The 21,009-nt window shown below is 41.3% G+C and overlaps 2 pseudogenes; one reads left to right on the top strand and one right to left on the bottom strand.

The window, feature by feature from the left end:
• The window catches only part of LOC136140962 (zinc finger protein 850-like), a 397,037-nt pseudogene that overhangs the window by 342,566 nt on the left and 33,462 nt on the right, over positions 1-21,009 (bottom strand).
• LOC136140752 (vomeronasal type-1 receptor 4-like) lies at positions 9,770-10,724 on the top strand (annotated as a pseudogene).

Raw genomic sequence — 21,009 nt, 5'->3', positions numbered from 1 at the left:
GCTGGATCATATTGTAATTTTATTTTTAATTTTCTGAGGAGTTGCCATCCTGTTTTCCAGCGGCTGTGCCATCTTACATTCCTACCAACAGTGCACAGGGTTCCAGTTTTTCCACATTCTTGCCATCACGTATTGTTTTCTATTATTTTGATAGTGGCCATCCTAATGGCTGTAAGATAGTATTTCATTGTAGTTTTGATTTTTTGATTTTCATTCACCTGATGAATAGTGATGTTGAGCATCTTTTCATGTGCTTGTCATTTGTATATCTTCTATGGGAAAATGTCTATTCACGTCCTTTGCCAATTTTTAAATTGGGTTATTTCTGGGTTTTTTGTGTTGCTGTTGTTTTGAGTTTTAAGAGTTCTCTCTGTATTTTGGATATTAATCTCTTATCAGGTATATGACTTGCAAATATTTTCTCCCATTCGGTGGATTGTCCTTTTACTCTGATGATTCTGTCTTTTGATGCACAAAAGCTTTTTAAATTTTGTGAAGTTCAGTTTGTGTTACCTGTGCCTTTGGTGTCAAATCCAAAGAAATCAGTGCCAAGTCTAATGTCACGAACCTTTTGCCCTTTGTTTTCTTCTAAGAGTTTTATTGTTTTAGGTCTTACATTTAGGTCTTTGATCCATTTTGAGTTAATTTTTGTATGAGGTGTTAAGGGTCCAACCTCCTTCTTTTGCATGTGGATATCCAATGTTCCCAGCATCATTTGTTGAAAAGGACTGTCCTTTTCTCACGTTGCCCAGAGCTTGGGTGAGAAAATTTCCACTTGTTCTAGGAAGCATTCTCCTATCCCTTAACTGGGATTCTGAAGGATCTTTCTAATTTTCTCTCTGAGAAAATCTTGTCTCTCTCGGCTTCACATCCTCCTCATTATGACTCTTAAGGAATGTGAGGAAATGTCTTAGATTTTACCCTACTGGCAAGATAACAAATTATCCTGTCAACTTCATGGATGCTGTCAGAAGGCATGAGCCTCTGGGGTCTGAGAAAGAAGATTTTATTATTCATGACATAGTAAACAGCAGAAGCTTCATGTTTGCATCTATTCTTCTTGTCCACCTCAAGTTCCTCAGAGATGATACAAAGAGGCCCAGGATGCATCACAAGTGAGGATGCATCACAAGTGAATATGTTGTCAAGGTTAAGAAATCCAAATATTTAAAAGTTGGTCCTCAACAAACCTGCCGAAATTTTGCCTCAGAGGAAGGCACTATTTTTTTTATGTTGGTCCAGTAATTAATCTGTCCTTTTCCCTGGAGGAGGTACTGCAGACATTATCTGAAATTGATTGTTATACAAAAAATCCTTGAAAAGATAATTTAGGACAGAAGCTGATACAAGCTGTGAAAAAACATAAGAGACCAAAAATTGTCTCTCAACATGGCACAGTTTTCCCTTTAAAACATGAGAATAATCAATGCTCTAAACAAAAATTTCCACTGAAGATTTCTGGTACTAAGACTAACCTTGATTGTGTGGCACACTGGGTTGTGAAGATTGAAAGAGACAAGAAAAGCCTGAATCACCAGGAGACTTGACAGAAAATCAGCTCCAAGGGTGAGGTGATGTTAAACTGGATGAGGCCATGATAGATGACAGCAAATAAAAAGAAAGGCAAACACAACATTTTCAGAATAAATGGGAGTGTGTTATCTTGATGGATAAAAAGACTTAAGTCACTACTAACACATATAACAAATTATTCTGAATAGATTGCTGATGTAAAATTTAAAGGTATAAAATGATTTTTCTAGAAGAAAACAAAGAACATTTTTGAGATCTTATAATAGGAAAAGACTTCTTAAACAGAACAAAAATATTGGCTATAAAGGAGAACATGACAAATGATGTTGTATTGAAGTTAAGAGCTTCTACTCATCAAAAGACAACAAAACAGAAAAAGCGATAAAGAGAGAGAGCCAAGACAGGCCTCCTATTTAGTGTATATAGAGAACTTTTTAAAATTCAGTAAAAAAAAAAGGGACAGAAAACACACAAAAAATGACAAAGCAACAGACTCTTCAAGAAAAAAGTACTCAGTCCTCTTGATCAAGATGGTGGAATAAGAGGACGTGGAGCTCACCTCCCCAACAAACACATCAAAAAGGCATCTACTTGTGGAACAATTCTCACTGGAAAGTAACTGGAAGCTGGGAGAAGGACTCCTGTACAGCCAAGGCTGTAAGAAAGATACACGTGTAATGAGGTAGGAAGGGAAGAAAAGCAATTGGGTCAGGACCTGTGTCCCACAGTGTACTTTAAACACACTGCACTCTTTAACCCCTGTGTACACTTTAACCCTCTACAGTCTCTCTCTTCCTGCACTTTATCCCCCAATCCCCATGCTCCATGAATCTCCACAATCTTGCTCTTATATCCCCCTTTCCCTGTGCCCTCTTCCTTCCCACCTCACTTTATCACGCCTATTCTCAGTCATACCCCACTAATTCCAACTTTCTCATCAAACTCTCCCCCGCCCTCACCTCTTGTGGCAGTGCTCAAAGACTTTTTTTTTCTATTTTTTATTATGATAAATAAAATATACAGTTTTACAATCTTAACTCTTTTTAAGTGTTTAGTGGTTAAATATATTCATATTTTTGTCCAACCTAATTACCGCTATCCATCTCCAGAACTCTTTTCATCTTGCAAAACTGAAAGTGTAACTCCCCATCTCTCCTTCTGCAATACCCTGACGACCACCTTTCTGCTTTTATTGCTGTGATTTTTACTTCCATAAATATCTCATAAAAGTGGAACCGTACAGTATTTGTCTTTTTGCATAATGTCCTCAAAGTTCATCCATGTTGTGGCACATGTCTTTATTTCCTCCCCTTTCAGCCTAAGCAATATTCCATTGTAGGGACTTCCCTTGTGGTCCAGTGGTTGAGAATCTGCCTGCCAATGCAGGGGACACAGGTTCAAGCCCTGGTCCAGGAAGATCCCACATGCCGTGGAGTAGCTAAGCCCATGTGCCACAACTACTGAGCCCACGTGCCATAACTACTGAAGCCCGTGCGCCTATAGCCTGTGCTCTGCAACAAGAGAAGTCACCACAATGAGAAGCCCGTGCACCACAGAAAAGAGTGGCCCCTGCTCGCCGCAACTAGAGACAGCCTGCACGCAGCAACGAAGACCCAATGCAGCCAAAAATAAAAATATATAATAATTTAAAATTTATTAATTATTAAATAAATAAATAATATTCAATTGTATGTATATACCAGTTTATTTTTATATATGGTGTGAGAAATTATTCTGGTTTGATAGATTTGCATGTAGCTGTCCAGTTCTTCAACATCATTTATTTGTGGAAGAGGCTGTCTTTGTCCTATTGTATCTGCTTGCCTCCTTTATCATAGATTAATTGACCATGTAGGCATGGGTTTATTTCTGTTCTATTCTGTTCCCTTGATCTATGTGTCCATTGATCTTGTGCCAGTACCACACTATTTTGATGCCTGAAGCTTTGTAGTATAGTTTGAAATCAGGGAGCATGACACCTCCAGCTTTGTTCTTCCTTCTCAAGATTATTTTGGCTATTCAGGGTCTTCTGTGTTTCTATACAAACTTTATAATTATTTGCTCTAGTCTGTGAAAAATGCCATTGGTATTTTGACAGGGATTCCATTGAACCTGTACCTTGTCTTGGGGACTATGATCATTTAATAACACTAATGCCTCCAATCCATGAATATGGTATTTCTTTCCATTTATTTGTGTTGTCTTCAATTTGTTTCATCAGGCTTATAGGTTTGGTTTGGTTTTGTTTTGTTTGCGGTACGTGGGCCTCTCACTGTTGTGGCCCTCCCGTTGTGGAGCACAGGTTCCGGACGTGCTGGCTCAGCAGCCATGGCTCACAGCCCTAGCCGCTCCGCGGCATGTGGGATCCTCCCAGACTGGGGCACGAACCCATGTCCCCTGCATCGGAAGGTGGACTCTCAACCACTGCACCACCAGGGAACCCCAGGCTTATAGTTTTTAAGGTACAGGTCTTTTACCTCCTTGGTTAGATGATTTCTTAGGTATCTTATTGTTTTCAGTGCAGTTTTAGGTGATATTACTTTCTTAATTTTACTTTTTAATAGTTTATTGCTAATGTAACTCATGAATAATTTTATTAACTATTTTATCATTAAAGTTCTTCCTATGTTTTTTACTTTTATTTTACCACAAACATTTACCAAAAACTTAAGCATCCTATTTATTTTATTTTTTATTGAAGTATAGTTGATTTACAATGTTGTGTTAGTTTCTGGTGTACAGCAAAGTGAGTTAGTTTTATATACATATATATATATATTCTTTTTCATTATAAGTTATTACAAGATATTGATTATAGTTTCCTGTGCTATATAGTAGGACCTTGTTTTTTATCTATTTTATATATAGTAGTTTGTATCTGATAATCCCAAACTCCTATTTATTCTTCCCCCCACCTTCACCTTTGGTAACCATAAATTTGTTTTCTATGTCTGAGTCTGTTTCTATTTTGTAAATAAGTTCATTTGTATCATATTTTAGATTCCACATACAAGCGATATCATATGATACTTGTCTTTCTCTGTCTGACTTACTTCACTTAGTATGATAACCTCTAGGTCCAACCATGTTGCTGCAAATGGCATTATTTTGTTCTTTTTTTATGGCTGAGTGGTATTCCATTGTGTATATATAACACATCTTCTTTATCCATTCAACAACTGATGGACATTTAGGTTGCTTCCATGTCTTGGCTATTGTAAATAGTGCTGCTGTAAATACTGGGGTGCATGTATCTTTTCAAATTAGGGTTTTCTCCAGATATATGCCATGGAGTGGGATTGCTAGATCCTATGGTAACTCTATTTTTAGTTTTTTTTTTTTTTTTTTTTTTTTTTTTTTTTTTTTTTTGCGGTACGTGGGCCTCTCCCTGCCGTGGCCTCTCCCGTTGAGGAGCACAGGCTCCAGACGCGCAGGCCCAGCGGCCATGGCCCACGGGCCCAGCCGCTCCGCGGCACGCGGGATCCTCCCGGACCGGGGCACGAACCCGCGTCCCCCGCATCAGCAGGCGGACTCCCAACCACTGCGCCACCAGGGAAGTCCTATTTTTAGTTTTTTAAGGAACCTACATACTGTCTTCTGCAGTGGCTGCACCAATTTACATTCCCACCAACAGTGTAGGAGGGTTCCCTTTTCTCCACACCCTCTCCAGCATTTATTTTTTGTGGATTTTAAAATAATGGCCATTCTATACAGTGTTATGTGATAGCTCGTTGTAGTTTGGATTTGCATGTTTCTGATAATTAGATATTTTTGTGCATCTTTTTGTTTCATCTTTTGTGCATCTTTTCATGTGCCTGTTGCCCATCTGTATGTCTTCTTTGGAGGAATGTTTATCTAGGTCTTCTGCCCATTTTCTGATTGGGTTTTTTTTAATATATTGAGCTGTATGAGATGTTTATACCTTTTGGAAATTAAGCCCTTGTCAGTCGCATCATTTGCAAATATTTTCACCCAGTCCGTAGTCTTTTCAATTTCTTATGGTTTCCTTTGCCGTGCAAAAGCTTATAAGTTTGATTAGGTTCCATTTGTTTATTTTTGCTTCTATTTCTTTTGCCTTGGGAGACTGATCTAAGAAAACATTGCTACAATTTACGTCAGAGAATGTTTTGCCTATGTTCTCATCTAGGAGTTTTATGGTATCCTATCTTATATTTAAGTCTTTAAGCCATTTTGAGTTTATTTTTGTATATGGTGTGAGGGAGTTTTCTAACTTCATTGATTTACATGAGGCTAATAAACAGCCTCTTTTGCATGACCTATGGAAGTCACATCCTTTACGTGGTTTCCCAAATGAAGAGTGAAATGCTATCATGTTATTTACCCCGAAATTTAGCTTCCATCCTACATTGTATGTTCTATTTAAGTGGTTTTGGGGGCATTTTATATAAGCAAGATTTTTGCTCCCCTGACCTGAAATTAGAAACTATCCATGACTGTTGTGATTTGACCATAAATTGGAGAATTAATGTATAGGAAATCAAATAGTGACCTCCAATCTGCCCATTGCCACTTCCGTCTTTCCCAGTTCCATTCCTCCCCTCTTCGCTTGTGTATTTCCCCTCCCTCAGATACATCTTCCGTGCCTCCACCCCTGTGAGCTGTAGCCATGCACCAAACTCCATTCACTCCTCAACTTCACTCAACTTTTTCAGACTCCTATGTTGCATCCTCGACCTCCCTCCTGTCACTTTTTGGACATCCATTCCTATGTGATTCTAGCCTGGCCCTCCTCACCTTCTATCCCCCCTGCAAACCACATCATTTGAGCCTTTATTTTCTTACCCTGCATCTACTTCCAAGCCAGATATCTCAGCCCATTCCCCGTGTACTCTACAACCACACCATCAAGGACCCCGGCCCCGACTCTCAGGCATCCTCAACTAATTCATAAACCAAATCCACAACCCACAGCCCTCTTATCCCTGACCCTTTCTCCTGGGCTTCTTGGCTCATTCATGCCCAACGTTCTCCCAGCTTCCTCATTGTCATGTGCCCATTTTTTTTCTCTTCTCTTGGTCATTATCTTCACCAGGCTTCATGTCCTCTTTCAATTCTCTATTTCTGCCTTGGGCCACACTATATTTCCAGCATCTGCCTACCACACACGTATTCCCCTTCCTCCTCTCACTGTCTTTTTTTTTGGCTGCATTGGGTCTTTGTTGCTGCTCTCGGGCTTTCTCTAATTGCAGCGAGCGGGGGCTGCTCTTCCTTGTGGTGCGCGGTCTTCTCATTGCGGTGGCTTCTCTTGTTGCGGAGCATGGGCTCTAGGCATGTGGGTTTCAGTAGTTGTGGCACGCGGGCTCAGTAGCTGTGGCTCGCGGGCTCCAGAGCACAGGCCCAGCAGCTGTGGCATGCGGGCCCAGCTGCTCTGCGGCATGTGGGATCCTGGACCAGGGATCAAACCCGCGTTCCCTGCATCGGCAGACAGACCCTCAACCACTGCGCCATCAGGGAAACCCTCACTATCATTTTAATCCCTCAAAGACAATAAGTCTCTTAGGAGTTTTATCAACCACTGACCTTTAACATTTTTGCCCCCAAACTCCTCATACCCTTATTTCCTTCATTCCCATGGAATCCCGCACCTATTTCCCTAGAACCCGGTATGCCTCATACCCTTCACTTTGCCACACACTTTAACTCATTGTACCCTCAAAACCGGCAATGCACGTTAACTACCTTGGGATTTTTCATATTCCTTTTTCTTTATCCTGCCTTTTCTCTTGCCCTGTACTCCCTCCCACACTCCAGGCTTCCTTCACCATGGTCTTATTTGCCTACCCCTTTTTCTATGCCCTCTCTCTCATACCGATCTATCACATACCCATTCACTGCCATGCCTCTGAGCACTCTACCTTTCTTACCCTCTGACCCACCCAAGGAGGTAATACGCATAGCAATTTTAAGGCTGCATATAGCAAATATTGTCTGTTGGTTGTTGCAGCGTTGAAAGGATTACAAACAATGGAAATGACCCCTTTTTCCTGCATCCAGAAGTCTGGAGATACAACTATTCTTCTGTATGTGAACGTGTCGTCCACAGATGCACAGGGACTGTGTAAGTTAATTTTATGAAAGTGAATGCTTTCATATGAATGCGTCATGTGTGTTTATGAATATGATGTGAGTTTATATGTGCTGAGCATGTGCATGAATGTTTGTGAGTTTGCACCTGTAGTTGTGTGAGTACGTGACTTATGTATATGTATGTGAGTATATATGAGTACGTGAGTGTGAATGCACACGTGTGTTTGCTTCTGCCTGTAAGTGTTTCAATGAGTTCGTGTTTGTGTGCAGACATGGTTGACCACCATTATGGCTCCAACTCCTGACTTGAAAATTGACAATGATTGCATCATGACTGTGCATCAAATGTGGATTTATTTGTAGGGAAAACTGAAAGATTACTTTCAACTTCTAATTTATATTTCTTAGTTATCAAAGCATCGAGTGCTCATTACTGAAAAATAGCACAATTAATTAAGTAATTCATGTAGAGCACTCTGGTAACAATTTGATCCCCTTGAATTAAGTAATTGAGCATTGGTTCACCTGATATTTACACGAATAGTAAAATCTCTCTGTTGAGCCATCAGAACTAGATGCTAATTTGTGAGACACTCTTTTTGAACCTTCTCATTTTTTCCTATGCATATTGTTCTGTGTCTAAGTCTAATCACTAATGGAGGTCAGTAATTGTAAAGTATATTTTCCTACAACGTCTCCATATTCATTGGCATTGATTTATGCAAATGAGTCCAATTAATTGGCTTTGATTTGTGCAGACATTTTCTATAATGAGTGATTGATCATATTCTTCCTTTTACTTGTGTCTCTTTGAATATACTTCTCAGGTATTTTGTCTCATTCCATTTCTCTACCAATACTTTAACTGGTGGTTCAGTTCCGTGGTCTGAAGATTAGGAAAGTACTAGTTTCAGGGAGAGAAACGTCTCAGGAAAGTGAAGAATCTAGAGGAACACACATCCTTTATGGCAGTCTTTATTTGTGTGACTTAAGAATTTCCAACTCACCTCCACGTGAGACCCTGTCCGCCTTCAGGGATCATGGAAAAGAAAATGCCTCTTGAAAACACTCCAGTTGTTTCCTGAGGGGGCTAACTGGAAACTTGTAATCGTTTTTAGTAATTAACAACTGAGAGAAAAGTTTTCAGAAATGTTCCCGGACCCCAAGCCTACACTCCCGTTGCTGCTGCAGGTGAAATGCTTATTGCAGTTCTGATGGGAGGGGTGGGGAGGACACAGAATCTCAAACCCATATATCAGGCTCCGGCTAGCTCCCTCCCACACAGGTACTGGCTATAAAAACCATCACTCTGAGCCCATTGTCCTGGCATCAGGAAGGAGTCAGGTAAGGATGTTCTATTTCATTCTGAGCAACAGAGTCTGTAAGAGAAAGGCAGATCAAGAGTCTGGGTAAGGGCTTCCCTGGTGGCGCAGTGGTTGAGAGTCCGCCTGCCGATGCAGGGGATGTGGGTTCGTGCCCCGGTCTGGGAGGATCCCACGTGCCGCGGAGCAGCTGGGCCCGTGGGCCATGGCCGCTGAGCCTGAGCGTCCGGAGCCTGTGCTCCGCAACGGGAGAGGCCACAGCAGTGAGAGGCCCGCGTACCACAAAAAAAAAAAAAAAATACCTAAAGCTTCATTCACAATACATAGTGCCCTACAAAATAAAACTTTACAAGAATGGAATCTTGTTATAATGAAAATATAAAATACCACCAGTCTAAAATAAGTTGTGAAATTAAAACTAAATATGGACCTGGATTATTATTTGAATAGAACCAACTGGCTTTTTGGCAGAGAATGGTGGTTCAATGAACTATCTTTACCAGCCTAATGGGTCTCTGCCCTACGCAGCGGATTTCAAGAAGCATGTAACCTCTCTGTGTTACCCTTCCCTGTAAAATTGAAGTCATAGAAATCCCGGGCTCGTGGATTCGTGAAGAATGAAGTGATCTTGTGGCGTGCCTTCAACAAGTAATTTTACATATAACTGCTCTTTATAATGTATACATTCAACCCTTTTAAGGCTGCTAATAACAGAAAAACATGAAGTACATTTTTCTAACCGGGAACTCACGGCAAGTGCAGAATATTGGATTTCAGCTGAAATGATTCATGTAGCCCAAGCCTCATATTCCCATGCAGGACATTTAAACTCACAAGACAAGTGTCAGTGACTGTGAACTGAGAGGATGGCTAGCAGCGATTTGACAATGGATGTGATCTTCTTAACACAGACTGTGGTTGGAATCTTGGAGAATTTCTCGCTTCTTTGCTGTTATATCATCCTTCCCTTCACTGGCTACAGGTTAAGGTCCACAGATTTCATCCTTAAGCACCTGATTGTAGCCAACTTCTTGGTCCTCATCTCTAAAGGGGTCTGCCAGACAGTTATTCCCGCTTTGGGTGGAAACATATACCCAGTGATTTTGGATGCAGGCTTCTTTTCTTTCTTCACAGAGTGGGGAGGGAATGTCCACTGGTAGCATCTGCCTCTGGAGTGTCTTTCAGGCCACCACGATCAGTCCCAGGAACTCCAGGCGGGCAGAGCTTAAAGTAAAAGCTCCCAAGTACATTGTTGCCTCTATTTTCCTGTGTTGGATGCTCCAAATGCTGGGAAATGTTGTTTTTCCTATCGATGTAACTGGCAAATGGAGCAACAAAGACATCACAAACGGAAAGGATTTTTGATACTGTTCTGCTGTTTATCGTGACAAAACCAGACAGGCATCGTATGGAGCATTGCTATTATTCCCTGATGTTTTCTGCTTGGGGCTCACGCTCTGGGCCAGGGGCTCCATGGCTTTCATCCTGTACAGGCATGAGCAGCAGGTCCAACACATTGGTAGGACCAACGCCTCCCCCAGGTCCCCCCCGCTCTTCTTGAGCCCAGAGCTGCCAAAACCATTCTTCTCCTGGTGAGCACTGTCGTCTGCTTTTATACCCTTTCCTCCATCGTTCAACATCGTTCAACTGTCTCTTTCTGATCATCCTAGCTGGTTCCCTGTGGACATCACTGTAATCACTGCTGCGCGCTTCCCCACTGTCAGCCCCTTTCTGCTCGTGAGCCGTGACTCCAGTGTACACAGGCTCTACTTTGCCTGGTTCAGGAATACAAAATCCCCCACTGTTAGGAGAAATATGTAAATTGTGTGTATTTCCACAGTGCACAGTTGCCAGTTCCTTCCTTCCTTCCTTCACCCTCAGTGTCCAAAGGAGAGTCTTGAACTGGAACCTGTGGAAGAACTCCTTTCAGGCTGATTCATGTTGTTGGCAGAATACGTTTCCTTTAATGACTCACTTCTGAGTATCTCCATCTAGAAGGGCAGCATTAGCAAATTGAATCCCTCTCCTGTTTTCAATCTCTTACTTCTTTCAGTCGTAACTATTTGGCATCTGTTCTTTAAAGCTCAGGTGATTATACTCAACCCACCTTCATTAACGAGGAAAATCTGTTTTAGTCAGCTAGGGCTGCTGTAACCAAGAATACCCCAGGGGAATGCTCCAAGGTGATGCAGTAGGAAAACCCTGAGCTCTCCTCTTCTCCTGGACACACCAATATTACAACTGTATACAGAGCAAGTATTGATGAGGAAGACCAGAAGCTACCAGAAAAGATCTTCTACAATTAAAGGAATGCAGAAGGATCCCCAGTGAGACAGGTAGGAGGGTTGGAGTCTCGGTACAGTCAAGAGCCATATCCCTGGGTGCGTGACCTAGAAACAGGAGAATTATACAGTTACAAAGATTCTTCCCAAGGGGTGAGCATTCTGAGCCCTACATTGGGCTGGCACACGGGGAAGATGAGCCCCCAGAACATTTAGCTTTGAAAGGCAGCAGGGCTTTCTTTCGGGAGAGCCAGAGGGATGTGGGAAATACAGGGAGGTAGAGACTCCACTCTTTTTTTTTTTTTTTTTTTTTTTTGAGGTATGGTTGATCTACAATATTGTGTTTGCTTCAACTATACAGCAAAGTGACTCCGTTTTTTGTTTTTCAGAGTATACGCCATTATGTTATTACAAGATATTGTATATCCCTGTGCTATAAAGTAGATCCTTGTTACTAATCTATTTTATGTACAGAGGCTTGTATCTGTTAATTCCGTACTCCTGATTTGTCCCTCCCTCCCTCCCTCACCCCTTTGGTAACCATACGTTTGTTTTCTAAGTCTGCGAGTCTCTTTCTGTTTTGTATTTAGATTCATTTGTATTATTTTTAGATTCCACATGTGATATCATTTGGTATTTGACTTTCTCTGACTTCACTAAGTATAATATTCTCTCAGTCCCTCCATGTTGCTGCAGATGGCAATATTTCATTCTTTTTAATGGCTGAGTATCATTCCATTGCATGTATATCCATGTTTTCATGTCTTGGCTATTGTACAAAGTGATGCTATGAACATTGGAGTGCATGTATCTTTTTGAATTAGAGTTTTTGTTTTCCCAGATATTCATATACCCAGGAGCCAGATTGCTGGATCATATAGTAGCTCAATGTTTAGTTTTTAAGGGAACATCCATACTGTTTTCCATAGTGGCTGCACCAATTTCCATTCCCACCAACCATACACAGATGTTCCCTTTTCCCCACACCCTCTCCAGCAATCATTATTTGTGAACTTTGTGATGATAGCCATTCTGACCAGTTTTAGGTGATACCCCATTGTGATTTGATTTGCATTCCTCTTATATTTAGTGATGTTGAGCATCGTGTGTTTGTTGGCCATCTGTATGTCTTTTTTGGAGAAATGTCTATTTAGGTCTTGTGCCCATTTTTTGATTGGATTGCTGTTTTTTGTATAGAATTCTATGACCTGTTTATATATTTTGGATATTAACCCCTTGTTGGTTGTAGGGTTTGCAAATATTTTCTCTCATTCCGTAGGTTGTCTTTCATTTTGTTGATGTTTTCCTTTGCTGTGCAAAAGCTTTGAAGTTTAATTAGGTCCCATTTGTTTATTTTTCCTTTTATTTCTTTTGCCTTGGGAGACTGATCTAAAAAAAATAATTGCTGTGATTTATGTTTGAGAATGTTTTCCTGTGTTTCCTTGTAAAAGTTGACCATGTCATGACATACATAGTTCTTTAAACCATTTTGACTGTACTTATTTAATATGATGTGAGGGAGTGTTCTAATTTCATTGATTTTTCACGTAGCTGTCCAGCTTTCCCAGTACCACTTATTGAAGAGACTGTCTTTTCTCCATTGTAATTTCTCGCTCCTTTGTCTTAGGTTAATTGACTGTAGGTGTGTGGATTTATTTCTGGACTCTCTGTTCTGTTCCTCTGATCTATATGTCTCTTTTTGTGCCAATACCACATGGTTTTCATTTCTTTTGCTTGGTAGTATTGTCTGAAGTCTGGAAGGTTCATGCCTCCAGCTTTGTTCTTTTTCCTCAGGATTGCTTTGACAATTCAGGGTCTTTTGTGGTTCTATATGAATTTAAGGACTATTTGTTCTAGTTTTGTGAAAAATATCATGGGTATTTTGATAGGGATTGCATTAAATCTGTAGACTGCTTTGGGTAGTGTGGCCATTTTAACAAAAGTAATTCTTCCTACCCGTGAGCATGGGATACCATTCCATTTCTTTGAATCATCTTCAGTTTTCTTCATCAGTGCATTTTAGTTTTCAGCATATACGTCTTTCACCTCCTTTGATAAGTTTATTCCTAGGTATTTTTTTGATGTGATTTTAAATGGAATTTTTAACTTTCTCTTTCTGATATTTCATTGTTAGTGTAAGAAATGCAACAACTTCTGTATATTAATCTTGTATCTTCTACCTTGCTGAATTCATTTATTGGTTCTAATAGTTTTTGTGGGGAGTCTTCAGGGTTTTCTATATAGAGTATCATGTCATCTCCATATAATGACAATTTTACCTCTTCCCTTCCAATTTGGATACATTTTCTTTCCTTTTCCTGTCTGATTGCTGTGGCTAGGACTTCCAGTACTACGTTGAATAGAAGTGGTGAGAGTGGGCATCCTTGTCTTGTTCTAGATTTTAGCAGGAAGGCTTTCAGCTTTCCACCATTGACTATTATGTTGGTGATGGTTTTGTCATAAATGGCTTTCATTATGTTGAGATATCTTCCCTGTATACCTGCTTTGGTGAGAGTTTTTATCATGAATGGATGTTGAATTTTGTCAGATGCTTTTGCAGCGTCTGTTGAGATGATCACGTGGTTTTTGTCCTTTCTTTTGTTAATCTGGTGTATCACATTGATTGATTTTGCGTATGTTGAACCATCCTTGAAACACTGGAATGAATACAACTTGATCACGGTGTATGATCCTTTTTACATATTATTAGACCCAGTTTGCTAATATTTTCTTGAGGATTTTTGCGTCTATATTCATCAAAGATATTGGCCTATTTATAATTTTATTTTTTTAATTGTCTTTGTCTGGTTTTGGTATCAGGGTGATGGTGGCCTCATAGAATGAATTTGGGAGTGTTCCCTGGTCTTCAGTTTTTTTGGATTGTTGGAGAATAATAAGTTGTTCTTTGTATCTTTGGTGGAATTCCCTAAGGAAGCCATTTGATCCTTGACTTTTGTTTTGCAGAGAGGTTTTTAAAAAATTTTAATTGCAAGTTCTATTTCTAGTGATTGGTCTGTTCAAATTATCTATTTCTTCTTGACTCAGTTTTCACAGGCTGTATGTTTCTAGAAACTTGTTTATTTTTTCTAGGTTGTCCAATTCGTTGGCATAAAAATGTTCATAATATTCTCTTATGATTTTTTTCTATTTCTGCAGTATTGGCTGTTATTTCTCCTCTTTCATTGCTTCTTTTGTTTTTGTGCATCTTCTCTCTTTCTTTCTTGGTGAGCCTGGCTAGAGGTCCATTGAATTTGTTTATATTTAAAAAAACAGCTCTTGGTTTTATTGATCATTTTCTATACTTTTTTTGATCTTTATTTTCTCTCTGGTCTTTATTATTTCCTTTGTTCTGCTGACTTTGGGTTTTGTTTGTTCTTTCTCTAACTCTTTTATGTGCTAGGTTAGGTTGTTTACTTGAGATTTTTCTTGTTTCTTGAAGAAGGCCTGTTTGTTATGAATTTCCCTCTTGCTGCATTCCTTAAATTTTTAAAGGTTATATTTTCATTTTCATTTGTCTTGAGGTATTTTCTAATTTTATCTTTGATTTAATTGTTCACCTGTTGGTTTTTAGTAACATGTTGTTTAGTTTCCATACGTCCATTCTTGTCCCGTTTTTCTTTCTGCAATTGAATCTAGTTTCATACCACTGTGGTCAGAAAAGATGCTTGTAATATTTGCTATTCTCTTAAATTTGTTGAGCCTTGTTTTGTGCCTTTGTATGTAGTTTATCCTAGAGAACGTACCATGCATGCTTGAAAACAAACTGTGTTTTCTTTTTTTTTATGTTTTGTCCTGTAGATATCAATTAAATCCACTGATCTCTTGTGTCATTTAGGATGTCTGTTGTCTTCTTGATTTTCTATCTGGATGATCTGTCCATTAATGACAGTTGGGTATTAAAGTCATCTACTATTATTGTATTATTGTCAATGTTTCCCTTTATGTCTGTTAGTATTTGTTTTATATAATTGGATACTCATATATTGGGTGCATATATGTTAATGAGTGTAATATCCTCTTCCTGTATTGACCCCTTTATCAATATATAATGACCCTCTTTGTCTTTTGGTATAGACTTTGCTTTAAAGTCTACTTTGTCTGATATGAGTATCGATACCTCTGCTTCCTTGTCATTTTCATTTGAATGAAATATATTTTTCCATCCCCTCACTTTCAGTCTGTGTGTGTCTTCTGCCCTGAAGTGAGTCTCTTGTAGGCAGGATATTGTAGGTTTTTTTAACATCCAATCTGCCACTCTATGCCTTTTGATTAGAGCATTTAGTCCACTAACACGTAAAGTAATTGTTGATAAGTATGTAATTATTGCCATTTTAATCCTTGTTTTCCAGTTGTTTTTGTAGTCCTTCTTTGTTCATTTCTTCTTTTGTTTTTCCTTGTATGGTTTGATGATTTTCTTCTGTAGTATGCTTGGGTTCCTTTCTTTTTTGGTTTTTGTGAATCTATTGTACGTTTTTGATTTGTGGTTACCACGGAGTTTAAGTATGTTGACCCATAACTATATCTACTTACTATAAACGGATAGACATACAAGTTTAAACACATTTTGAAAGATCTACATTTTTCTACTCCCCTCCCCTACTTTCTATGATTTTGATGTCCTATTTTACATCTTCATGCTTATCCTTTAATGTTAATTGTAGTTATGATCACTTTGACAAAAATTTTGGATTGTTTTTTAATCTATGTACTGGCTCAGTAAGTGAACTTCAATCCTTTTATACATTTGCCTTTCCTTTTGTGATTTTTCCCTTTCCTGTGGATTCTTGCTTCTTTTTTTTTTTAGAGAAGATCCTTCAATATTGTTTTTAGGTTTGGCTTAGTATTGCTGAATTCTATTAGTTTTTGCTTGTTTGAAAAATTATTTAACTCACCTTCTATTCTTAATGATAATCTTGCTGGGTAAAGAATTCTAGTTTGCAGATTTTTCCCTTTCAGCACTTTGATTATATCATACCACTCCCTTCTGGCCTGCAAAGTTTCTGCAGAGAAATCAGCTGATAGCCCTATGTAAATTCCGTTGTAACTGACTCTTTGTTTTACTCTCTCTGCCTTTAAAATCCTCTCTTTATCTTTAACTTTTACCATTTTAATGATGATATGTCTTGGTGTGGGGCTGTTTGGTTTCATCTTTTTGGGAACCCACTGTGCTTCCTGTACCTGAATATCTGTTTCCTTCTTTAGATTTGTGAAGTTTTCAGTCATAAGTTCTTCAAGTATGTTTTCAATCCCCTTCTTTCTCTATTCCACTCTCGATCTCCTATTATGTATTGTTTGACATGTTTTATATTACCCCATAGATCTCATATGTTGATTTCTTTTTTCTTTTTTTTTTTTTAGTTTATGTTTGTCTGCTATTCTAGTTGGTTGATTTCCATTATTCTGTCTTCCAGGTCACTTATTCCTTCTTCTGTGTCATTTATGCTGGTATTCATTGCTTCTAGATTGGGTTTTTTATCTCAGCAGTTGAATTATCTATTTTTGATTGTTTCATCTTTATAATTTCTAGTTCCTTGTTACATGGATCTGAATTTCTGTCAATAATCTTTCTCAATTTTTTTTAGCATTTTTATTAACTCCTTTTTGGACTTAGTGTCTAGTAGCCTGGTGAGCTCTGTTTTATTATTTGTCCTTTCAGAGGATTTCTCTTGGTCTTTTTAATTGGGAGTGATTTTTCTGCCTTTTCATTTTACTTAACTGTTTCTCCTAAATACACAGAGAAAGTTATCTACTGTGGTCTTGAAGGGGTGTTTTTATGTGGGAGCATCCCTGTGTAGACTGCGTGTGTCCAGTGTTTTTGGTGCGAGGGCTGGCTTTGGTATTGATGCCAGCCATGTCTTTCTTCAGGGTGTGCTGGCCCTTATCCCCTTGATAGTGAATGTAGTTAGTTTTGTAGTATTTAGAGCCTGTGTTGGGTGTGAGGTAGGGCTTCTTCTCTACTCCGTGTCTGTCAGTGTGCTGTGAGGGGTGGGGTCTTCTCCCCAGTTGTTGGAGTAGAAGCCCTCAGGTTCATTCTGGCTCTTTTACCCTTGAGTGGGTGCCCTGCCCCAAAGGAGGTGATTGATGAAGCAAGTGAGGCCTGTGTGGTCACAGAGGACCTATGACTACCTGTATAGGGGTCTTTGTTTCTGCTCTGAAGCAGCCTAAGTTTGCAACCCTTTCTCTGTTAACGTTGTCCCAGATCTAGTGCAAGGCTGTCCTGTGGAGTAGGCTGGTACTGGGGGTTGTGGCATTGTGGATGCAAGAATTGAGGTAGCTCTGCTGCAGCCTGGGATCTGGGCTGCCTCTGTGGCAGACTTCCCCCAGGACCTGCCTGCCCCTGATCTAGTGCTAAGCTGTGGTGTGGATTGGGCAGAGCTGGGTCACTCTTGCTGGGAGACAACTGCTGCATACTCCTGAGTAAGTTGACAGTGGCCATTGGTGCCCCACCCAGACCATACCCTGGGCACTCCCAGCTATCTCTGTGTAGCTAAATGAGTCCTATCCCAGGGCCTGAGCACCTGAGATTGAGCGCTTAGTCATTACTTGCTCTTGTGGCATGGCCCCATGTGCACACTGTCCCCCAGAGCTACACCCTTCACCCGTACACATGCTGACAATGGCTTCTGTGGATCCACCCAGATCACACCCCAGGCATCCTGGTCTGTCTCTGTGCATCTAGACTGAGTCTCTGCCCAGATCTCATGCCAGGCTGTGGTGTGAAGTGAGCAGGGCCAGGGATTGCACTCCTTCAGATTGGGGAGTGTAGCAAGGTAGCAGCCACCAATGCAGGACACTCTCTGCCCTGACTGTCGTCAAGCCAGCACATGTGTGCTCCTTGCAAGTAGAGTCTAGGCTTCTCCATCCCTTCTAACTGTCTCAGTGGATTTTCCAGTGGGCAAGAGGGCCTGTCTTCTCTACACAGGACCCCAAGACTGGGATGCCCAAATGGTGGTCTGACCTGCTCACTCCCCAGGGCAAGGGATCTGCTCGTACAGACTTTCTTCTCCTTACAGATCCCTCCCCAGTGTGCAGGTCCCAGCTCGATGCCTTTTTTTCAAATCCTGCCAGGTTATGTGGAGATCTTTCTTGCAGCTTTGGTTGTGTAGGACTTTTTCTGCCAATCTCAAGTTAGTTTTCCATGAGAATTGCTCCACATGTAAATGTATTTTTGATGTGTTTGTTGAGGGAGGTGAGTTCTATGTCCTCCTACTGCCCCATCTTAATCCTCCCCGAGACTCCACCCTTAAAGGGCATACACAAAATATCACATGCTCAGGGACTCAGGAAAGCAGTAGTAATTTGAAAGGAACCTGAGTCAGACTGACCTGCTGATTTTGGAGAATCTCCTGGAGAAGTAGGAGGCAAATGGAACTCACTCTTGGGACACAGACATGGGCAGCACCTATTTTTGTGAGCTATTTCTACCACATGGACACTGGTGCTAGCCTGCACCATTTGGAATCCTACCTCTAGATTATTAGCCTCAGGACCCAGCCCCGCCCCCCACCAACCAGCCTGTCGGCACCAGTATTGAGATGCTTTAGACCAAGCAATTAGCTGAGTAGGGTCACAGACCCATCCACCAGCAGGCAGGCTTCCTTAAGGCTCCCTGAGCACACAGCTGCCCTAGACATGGCCTTGTCCACCAGAGGACCGAGGACCAGCCTCACATACCAGTGGGCAGACCCTAGACTCAGGCTCTTCAGGACTGTGAAGTCAGAGACCCTGGGACCCGTCTCAGACCACCGGTGGACATGTACCAGCCCCAGGACCCACCAGACCCCAGCCCCAACAACCAGCAGGCAGACATCTGCTCAGAAATACCTTGCACTCCTCAGCCAGCCATACTGGAATCCAACCCCACTCACCAGCAGGCCAGTACCAGCTTTGGCACACAGCCAGTACGCACAGCCAGTAATGTCAGGAACTTGTTCCACCCACCAGCAGGTCAACACTGAATTCAGGAACCCCAGTCCCACAACCACCCACCCGAGAACCTGGCTCTGCCCACCAGTAAGCTTGCACTAGCCCCGGGACCCCCCCAGGGTTCTGCAGGCAACAGCCTCATAACCCAGCCCTGCCAACCAGTGGCCGTCAGCCTCTCCACAAGGCAGCACTTGGCAACAACAATACTGCAGCCTAGCCACGCCTACAAGATTGCCCACAGTAGTCAGGGTGCTACAACAGAAGGACAAAGGCATCCGCCATAGGGGGCAACCCTAGAGCGTATAGCACTAATGACCAGAGGGGAACGTGGTGCTGGGACCCATAGGACATCTAAAAAAGGCCACGTCTCCAAAGTCAGGAAACATCACCAACCTACTAGATACACAAACAAAAACAGCAAATTAGGCAAAATGAGGTAACAGAGTAACATGTTCCAATCTAAGGAACGAGATAAAAACCCAGAAGAACTACCTGAAGTGGAGATAGGCCATCTACCCAAGAAAGAGTTCAGTGTAATGATCGTAAAAGTGATCAAAGAACTCAGGAGAAGAATGGATGGACACAGGGAGAAGTTTTTTTTTTTATAAATTTATTTATTCATTTTTGGCTGTGTTGGGTCTTCGTTGCTGTACGTGGGCTTTCTCTAGTTGTGGCAAGAGGGGGTTGCTCTTTGTTGCGGCACGTGGACTTCTCATTGCGGTGGCTTCTCTTGTTGTAGAGCACAGGCTCTAGGTGCGTGGGCTTCAGTAGTTGTGACACACGGGTTCAGTAGTTGTGGCTCACACGGTCTAGAGCACAGGCTCAGTAGTTGTGGCGCACGGGCTTAGTTGCTCTGCAGCATGTGGGATCTTCCCAGACCAGGGCTCGAACCCGTGTCCCCTGCATTGGCAGGCAGATTCTTAACCACTGCACCACCAGGAAAGCCCCACAGTGAGAAGTTTAACAAGGATTTAGAAGATATAAGGAAGAACCAAACAGAGAGGAAGGATATAATAGCTGAAATGAGAAATATACTAGAAGGAATCAACAGTAGATTAAGTGATACAGAGGAAGGAACCTGCGAGCAGGAAGTCAGAGTATTGAAATCACTGATACCGAACAGGAAAAAGAATAAAAATAAATGAGGACTGTTTAAGAGACTTTGGGGACATGATCAATCATACTAACATTTCCATTATAGGGGTTGCAGAAGGAGAAGAGAGAGAAAGGGGCAGAGAGCACATTGAAGATATAATATCTGAAAACTATGCTAACCTGGGAAGGTAAACAGACATCCTGGTCCAGGAAGCACAGAGTCTCAAACAGGATCAACCTGAAGAGGAATGCAACAAGATACAGTGTAATTAAAATGGGAAAAATTAGGGCTTCCCTGGTGGCGCAGTGGTTAAGAATCCACCTTCCAATGCAGGGGACACGGGTTCGAGCCCTGGTCTGGGAAGATCCCACATGCTGCAGAGCAACTAAGCCCGTGCGCCACAACTACTGAGCCGGTGCTCTAGAGCCCGCGAGCCACAACTACTGAAGCCCACGTGCCTAGAGCCCGTGCTCTGCAACAAGAGAAGCCACAGCAATGAGCACACACCGCAATGAAGAGTAGCCCCTGCTCGCCGCAACTAGACAAAGCATGCACACAGACAAAAATAAAATTAATTAATTAATGAGGATCAGGGTCAACTAAGGGCTGGTGCCATTGTACTAGGGAAGTCATTCCTTAAAATCCATCTTACTGGTGAGTGGAGTCTAAAACTGGAGGTAGAGCCCGTTTTCACAGTTGGCCACTACAGTGTCCTTGCCACAGAAAACTTGGCTTTTAATGTCTCATTGCCCCCTCTGCAGACTGTTTGGTTATGCCAACAGCAGTCCTGAGCAGGTGCCTG

The sequence above is a fragment of the Phocoena phocoena genome, chromosome 20 (assembly GCF_963924675.1).
Source record: "Phocoena phocoena chromosome 20, mPhoPho1.1, whole genome shotgun sequence".
NCBI classification, from domain to species: domain Eukaryota; kingdom Metazoa; phylum Chordata; class Mammalia; order Artiodactyla; family Phocoenidae; genus Phocoena; species Phocoena phocoena.
The sequence above is the reverse complement of the archived record's forward strand: the minus strand, read 5'-3'. Positions and strand labels throughout refer to the sequence as shown.